Source organism: Branchiostoma floridae, chromosome 9 (assembly GCF_000003815.2).
Source record: "Branchiostoma floridae strain S238N-H82 chromosome 9, Bfl_VNyyK, whole genome shotgun sequence".
Classification (NCBI taxonomy): Eukaryota; Metazoa; Chordata; class Leptocardii; order Amphioxiformes; family Branchiostomatidae; genus Branchiostoma; species Branchiostoma floridae.
In genome coordinates this window covers 15,472,432-15,480,590 of record NC_049987.1, presented here as the reverse complement: position 1 = coordinate 15,480,590, position 8,159 = coordinate 15,472,432, and the positions used below count along the sequence as shown (strand labels likewise).

Genomic DNA, 8,159 nt, shown 5'->3' with positions numbered 1-8,159 from the left:
CCAAAATTTCAACTTTGTCTAGTGACACTGAATGACCCGGCGATTCTATGTGTATATGTTGGGAAACTTCTGAGGTTTTTGAACTCTTGCGTTTGTGCTCAAGGAACCTGGTCTTAAGTGATCTCTCAGTCTCCCCAATATAGGTTTCTGTACAAGGGCCCCTGATGTTCTGTCCTTGGCACTTAATATGATAGATGACACCACACTTTTGTTCTTTAGGGGTTTTGTCTTTAGGTGCTACAAGGATGTTGCGCAGAGTATTCGCCGGCCTGAAACAGGTTTGTATCCCATGTGAGGTGAAGATTCTTCTAAGTCCTTCAGATACACCTTTCACATAATAAGGAAGCACAACAATTCCCCTGTTTTTCCCTCTGATGGCGTTGTTCTGTGTAGTATCACTGGGTGATGGGGGTTTGGGTGCTGTAGCCTTCTCTATGGCCCATGTGGGGTATCCGCACGTTTTCAACGCCTGGGTAATGTGAAGTTTCTCCTTCTGTTTGTCTTGAGGGTCAGTTATCACTGTTTCCGCCCTGTGGAAGAGGGTACGTACAACACTTAGTTTGTGTTCTAACGGATGTTCCGACTGGAAGTTCAAATATTGATCAGTATGAGTAGGTTTGCGGTAGATTGTCACTCGCAGGGACCCGTCTTCTTGTACTGTTGTCAAAGTGTCAAGAAAGGCTAAGGATCTGTTCTCTTCCTTCTCAAATGTGAACTTTATGTCAGGATCAAGGCTGTTTAGATGATCTGTGAACTCATCGGCGTACGTCTTCTTAAGTTTGGTATGGGTGTCATCAACATATCTATACCACCACAGAGGGGGGTGGGGGGCAGTTCTGAGGGCACGTTGTTCTAGATGCTCTAAGTAGAGGTTGCATACAATCGGGGACACAGGTGATCCCATCGCCGCTCCATGTATTTGTTTGTAGAAGATGCCATCATAAATAAAATAAGTACAATTGAGACACACTCTGAGTAGATCAGCCAACTGTTCTGGTTTCAAAGTAGTGCGTTCAGATAAGGTCTGGTCCTCCTTTAACCTCTGCAAAATCACATCAACTGCTTTATCCACAGGTACCGAGGTGAAGAGTGCTGTCACGTCGTATGAACGGAGTTCTTCATCCTCCTCTACTCTTGCCTGTTTAATCACTTCCGCAAATTGTTGTGAGTTTTTGATGTGATGTTGAGTGTTCCCTACTAATGGAGAGAGGGTATCAGCAAGGAATTTGGCACAAGCATAGGTTATAGAGCCAATGCTACTTACAATGGGCCTCAAGGGAATGCCAGACTTATGAACTTTGGGAAGGCCATAAAATTTCGGAGGGACTTCTGTAGTTGGATATAACCGTCTATATGATATGTTGTCTAGCTCACCTTCCTCCTGGAATCGTTGGAGTACTGCTTTCAGTTCATTCTTATAGCTGGAAGTTGGATCCCTTTTTCCCAGTCTAAGGTACGTGTTATTGTCCCGGAGCAACTCAGAGCACTTTTGCTTGCTGGTTCAAAAGCCAGCTCCACCAACACTCCAAACGCAGCTACTTTGGCCCAATCCTTACCTCCGTTTATGTACCCCAGACACCCCCTGGACAACTTCCTTATTCTGTATCAAGTATTGGTATGGTTGTTTATCACACCGATGGTTGTTGGGTTACCAGCAACCATGCTTTTGGCACAGCTTTAATGTTTTAGTATCTTCTCCACCTTCTCCTCAAGCTGCAATACTCCGTCCCCTCTTTCAGAAAAATGTTTACACTAGCGCGCCCAACACACGTGAGAATCTTTGTCTTGACGGGGACAAGTTTAATGCAATTCTTAACAATGAGCATCTGTTTCACAGACTGTCCTATCGTTTCTGTTTGGTAATGTGTGAACCGCGGAGGTATCAGGTCTTTTCGTCCCCTAGTCCGTTCGTCCCCTCCTCCTTTCTTCCCCGTCACATGGATGTTTCGTCCTCATCGATTATGGATGTTTCGTCCTAGACTGATTTTTCTAAGTCTATATGACGGCTCCATGAAGACCACCAAACTCACTGACCTCCCACACAGTGCTCTCCACCCAGTACGTCCGGATGTAGGTAGTTAGTCTGTCGAGGCGGGCGTCGTTAGCGTTGGCGGCTTCCTCACACAAAGCTTCGAAGGTCGGCCGAACATGCTCGTGGGGCAGCATCAGCAGACTCAGGAAGTTGCGCAGTAGCCTGTGCTCTCCCTCGCGCCGCCGATAGGCCTCCTAAAGTCCTATAAAATAAATAACAAAATGCAAAAGCGTCAATTAGAACACGGACACTATATAGCCTAATAATACGCCAAAATATGACAAGTATCCAAAAAGAAAAATCCAACTGCATTGCTTTTACATACCTAACTCCTGAATCTTGCGGTAGACAGCCTGCGTCCAGTGGAAGGTACACCGTCTCCTGATGTTCCCTGGGAACACAGAACGTACTGCCTGCCACATCCCCTTCTCAAAGTCCATGACATAAGTCGTCACCTTCGGTTCCAGGTCTCCTGGTAGCAGTCTCAAAACTTCTTAAGAACCTGAAAAGACAAAAATGATCCTGATAGAGTGCTAAACTCCTCCAACACAAGAATACACGGATCAAATTTTCAAGACTTTGTCGGATTGGTAATACAAAGGGGTAAATATCCAATGAAATATCAAAAAAGTTTTCAGAAATTGCACAAAATAAAACATTCATGCCTTCTTGTAGTCCTTTTTGTCCTTGTTCGACATGAACACCAGTGCCAGGGGGACGTGCTCCTCGTTCTCATCTTCCCTGACGAACACATGGATGCCGAAGAGCTGGTAGAACGGACGTCCCACCACCTTATGTTTTGTCCATGTACCATGTCTTCGCCCGCGATAGCAGCTTTAGCTTCTGATCGGTGGCGAAGACAAGGTGTCTGTGCCCGTCGAATCTGATGTCCGCCTTGAAGAAACAGTCTGAGAGGTGCTGCTTCTCCAGATTGAAGTACAGCGTAGTCCTGTGGGCGCAGCTCCTGCCTACGTTTGTTCGCCATGCGCACCTGGAAGAAAAAAAAATTAAATCATACTGAATGATATGCAAAAGGTAAAATAAGGTAGAGCTAGAGTTACTTACTACTTAGATTCTTTAGTGCAGTCTCGTTTTGATTCCTTAGTGCAATATGTTTAAGATACATTCTATTAACAAAAAGGACTTACCATGTTGTGAAGCTTGGTCGGCTCGGGTTCGGCGCCTGCACATCTACTTCCTCCATCTTGGAGTGGAATAACCGTTTGCATATCTCGCAATGCTGCCGTTCACAACTGTTGCCGCCAAAGGTTGTACGTGACAATCACTTGCTTCACATATTTTGCAGAGTTTTCACATTTGTGTTTTCTCGCATCACTACCGCATTTCACATTTTCAACAGAATAGATTATTTCCGAGGAAACCGCTCCTAGATTTAATCACGTGGTAGTGACTTTTTGTTGGTCGCTCCATCTGGCTCACCGGTTTGGTCTTTACCGAGATACAGGATGGGTCTATTATTGTTTGGGGGGTCTTTGTACACAATTTCGGTCAACTGAACTAGGAGAACAACAACGATTTGATAACCTGTCAAGAAAGATTGGAAAGCCTTCATTTTCTTCAAACCACAGGCCGCAGGGTCCTTTTGCGACAACAGTCTCTTCATCCAATGCTTCAGCCAGCTTTGTTTGTTTCTTATGGCCTTGTCGAATTTTTCCAGCAGGCACCGCAACTGTCTGTGTACTTGCTAGTGCTAGTCCTTGGAGTAGACCACTTGGAGTGCAAGTCCCTGCGCATTTGTCCAAACCGTCTAGGTCCAGTGGAAGGCGAAGTCCTCGACCTGGACGTCCAAGAACAATGTGGGTCGGTAGCTTGGAATTAGGGTGGGTCAGCACGGCCTCGTAGTCTCCCTTATTCCGCCTACACATCAAAGCAAACGCGAGAGGGACCTACAGCAGATGCAGATGGTGAAATCAGTGGTCCGTCAGTCATAAGTCAACAAAGGCTGGTTTAAACGGTCGTTCTAAACAACGATAACAATCCAATCGATGGTGAAAATCAGAAATCAATCATAGTCAATCAAAAGACAGTAATGCCAATTAAAAGATAATGATGAATGTATGTAATTGCAACTAATATCGATCAGGTACAAAATGATAGAATGTAATCTAAATAATAAAGAAATAGTAACAGAAAAATCAACTTACCGGAAGTTTCATTCTGACCTGCTTAATGTCGTCGCCACTCTGCAGGAAGGCGTGGATGGAGAACAGCTGTTTGAATGGATTCCGCGCAACCTTTTAGGTCCCATCCATGTACCATCGCCGTGAGCCTGCCAGGTTTTTCAGCTGGTACGGCGTCTCGAACACCAGGTGCTTTGCCCTCTTCTGCTCCTGCCGAGACACACTTCAAGGTCCCCGTGTAGGAAGTTCTCAGGGACGTAGTCGACGGTCAGCTCGAAGTCCATGTCCCGTGGCTCCACGGGCCGCATCTTTCCTTTACCCGGTTAACCTGTCGTAGGATAGCTGCCTGGCTGGGAATTCTCGGCTGATCGCCTGCCCCCAACAACACATTGTCCACCAAGTTCGATGTCGCGTCAAAAATCTGTTGAGGCGCCTTTGTCTTGATGTTCACGGCTACGTGAGCATGGCGTTGCGCCCAGCATGCGGTGGATGGCTGTGCTTGTGTGCACGAGGTGGTGTGAATGTCTCTCCTACTTGGCTGATTGTCGCCTTGCAGTAGGCCGTGTTGCTGCGCTTGGTGCACCGCCAGTAGGTTTTCCCTTCTCATCACTTCTTACGTGTATAGCTGCAGCCAAGGCTGCTGGTTAGCATATGCCCTCCTTTCTGCGAGGAGCCCGCCACAATGGTTAAGGTTACTCGGTCGGACTGGGTTGTGTCAGGCTCCTAGTCGATCGTCTTATCCGCCGGGTGTTGTCAGGCCGGCTCCCGCACCTCCTCCACGGGCTCGACACTGTCGTGGCTGAAGTCGGCAAGGCTGTCTTCAGAATCCTCATCTTCCTGTAGCTCCTGTTATGAATAAAAAATGATCACCATTACATCATGCTAGAAACGCCAGTAATACTATCGTATGTCAACTTGCTTGTCATGCCTTTGACCCAACAATTTAAAGAAATGCCAGCTACACGTATACAGCATGTTCTTTAGAAAACAGGAAGCACGACATTCCATATTCCACCTTGAGTGCTATACCTCGGGATCAAAGATGCATTGGGCCTGATTTGGAGTTCTGTTTTCTTGCTTTGGCAGTCTTGGTGGTGATGAAGTGCTGGCCTCTGTTTCCTCATCCCCAGCCCTCTTTCTCTTGCGGGCAGCTGTGCTGTCCTGTCTACCATTCGTTCGTTTTCGGCATAGATGTCTTGCAGAAGGTCGGCCTAAAGAAAAATTTCATCCCAATAAAAAGGTAAAATGCAATTTATAAGTAACATATCAAAGTGAATTTAAAAAGTATACCGGTGTGACAGCGATCTCGCCCCCCCGTGATTTCGCCCCCCCCCCGGGGGCGAAATCACTAGCGATCTCGCCCCCCCGGGGCGAAATCACTAGCGATCTCGCCCTCCCCGGCTAGTGATCTCGCCCCCCTACCTCGCCCCCCTTTAGCGATTTCGCCCCCCCCCCCCAAAAAAAACGGGTTTACATGACATTTTAGAAGTTGATTGGTATAAATCGTGGGACCGCGTGGCACGATCGGGAGCGCGTTGGTCTCAGGCCCGAGAGGTCCCGGGTTCAAATCCGCTTGCCGTGTCACCGATCTTGTGCCCTTGGGAAAGGCACTTTACACGACTTTCCTCACCTAACTCAGGTGTAAACGAGTACATAGCTGCGGCTAGTGGCAGTGACAGGCCTTTGTTGTGGTGACAGGCCATAGGGGCATGTTCGGGCATGACGCACCCGCCATGACACACGAGTCAGGGGTAGGAGGAACCCCTTGCATCCTTGGTCGGAAGTCCTCCTAGGAGATAGAAACTCCGAACAACAAAGCCAATGGTATGGTGGCTTTGAAAAGGCGTCTTTGACACCTGTTTCGCCATACCCTCCATATGTATATGGAGAATCTCAATAAAAAAAATAAAAAAAAAAAATCACAAAATGCAGTTTCAGAATGATATAAGTACACGAGTTTGATACATAACTCCATTCATAGTATCAATATTAACGTAATTATATGGTAATAAGATAGTTGAACTTGTTTCAGACAAGGAGGGTTGGGTCCCTTGTATTCCCATTATTGCAGATATACCTGAGTCTTGACATAAGATGTATTTCATGGTATTCACCTGTCCTCAAGCAACCTATATATCTCCAATATGAAGTCTCTACCATGAAGTGACCACAAAATAACTATGTAATGTCTTTATTTATTATGCAAATATTAGGTATTAATTAGAATAACGCAAAATTTTGGTATATGCACCTGGCCAAGGGATATCTTCACCTCCAACATGACTGTTTTTTCTAGTATTTAGGAACTGATGCATTTACCCGTGTTTCTTAAGACTGGTACTTTACCAGTGTTTGTGTAGCATTTAGCAACAGCTATATCAACTTGCGCGTAGATAGTGTTTATAATTAGAAACTATTATTCACGTGTGTTTTGCTAGTGCTTTGGAAATGTTTCCAGCACAAGAAAGAAAACACTGTGACAAATTGAAAACATATTGCTGACGTATTCCGTACCATAGACGGTGTCGATTTATACGTTCGCAGTAGCACTGTTTTTATGCCACCTCAGCTGCAAAAATTGTCTTTTTCATTTCAATGTTATGTTTGCACCGAACAATATAGTATCGACTTTCGAGGTATGACATCTTACGGCACGGTAATAAGGTGCCATATAGGTACCAGGTAACACACCATATACCTTACTCCCCAGGTGCAGTATAGTACCAGGTAGCGCACCTGTAATATGTAGTAACCAGCTGCTTTGGGGGGGGGGGCGAAAACGCTAAAGGGGGGCGAAAACACTAGTGATCTCGCCCCCCGGGGGGGCGAGATCGCTGTCACACCGGCTTTATACAATGCACAAGTCCATAAAGATGGTGAATCAATTGATAAACCTGAAATGAAAACATTATTTCAACAAGTACACATATAATTTACAACTGAAATTATAAAGAAATACAAAATAATTCAAAATTTATGTCAGATAAAATGGCAGCATCAGTTTTACAAAAGTACGGAAGTTAACATTTAAGCATTCCAATATATAGCTAAACATCTCACTGGTAAATATTTCGAAAGTTCACTCGTATAGTTGTTTCTCACATACTTCACAGCTGGGCAAAGATCTTTAGCACAGGTGACCAGCAGATCCTTTGTCGTCTTGTCACCATTTTCGAACTTCGTCCATGTAGCTCCTTGTACCACCATCTCCACGTACCGCTCCATACTGTCGGCGTTTGACCAGTGGCACGTCGTGTGGTAGACATCCGACATTGAAGCGGACCTGGCAAGCGTCAGTCTTTCCCTGGTAGAGCACCTGGGGACGGAGGAGCTGTCCCGAAAGGCTAATGGCGAGAATCAGTGTGATTTGTCGCTTGTCCTCGTGACCTACCACTGGAACTTGGCGGCTCCGACCTCTTCGAGCGTCCAGTCTCCCACGTGTTTGGTCCCAGTTGATGACCATTTCCTCTAGGATTTCCAATTCCGCGACAGTCTGACTGACTCTCGCCATGCCAAAAGGTATAACGTGCCTGTCAGAAGTCTTCAGGTTGTTTTTTGCCCCCCTTGGTCGCCTTTCGCTTCACAAATTTCATCCTATAAGAAATAATCAATACATCAACTCAATATATACCCCGTGGCAAATTCAACTACTTGTTAGAAACAGTGCATCAACAAAAATAAACAATAGGGGTGATCACTTCCTGCGGAAGAAGAATCGCACAAAAATTAAATCAAACACACTGCCTACAAGGCTGTCCTCTTCAACTTAACTAACTCAAAGTTCTTCATAGTAGATGGATCAATACATGCCCTACCCATCGTGGCTTCCTTCCACCTTTGCTGTCAGCTGATCCCCCTTAGCACAGGCGACAGCTTCTAAGGCATTAAAACAGAAAGTACAGAGACCTAACCTGCAACTCAGAATCCTCCTCTGCAAGCTGGTCTCCCCACGCTCCCTACCGCAGGCATGACTGGGGGCCCGGGAG

General features: G+C 45.9%; 1 long non-coding RNA gene across 1 annotated transcript; it reads right to left on the bottom strand.

Annotated features, from left to right (window-relative positions):
- Nucleotides 1–970: 970 nt before the first annotated feature.
- On the bottom strand, nucleotides 971–1,496 carry LOC118423345. The gene is made up of 2 exons (XR_004832030.1): nucleotides 1,375–1,496; nucleotides 971–1,197 (listed from the first exon to the last, which is right to left on the bottom strand). It is a non-coding gene; the product is annotated as an uncharacterized LOC118423345 (long non-coding RNA).
- Nucleotides 1,497–8,159: the final 6,663 nt, after the last annotated feature.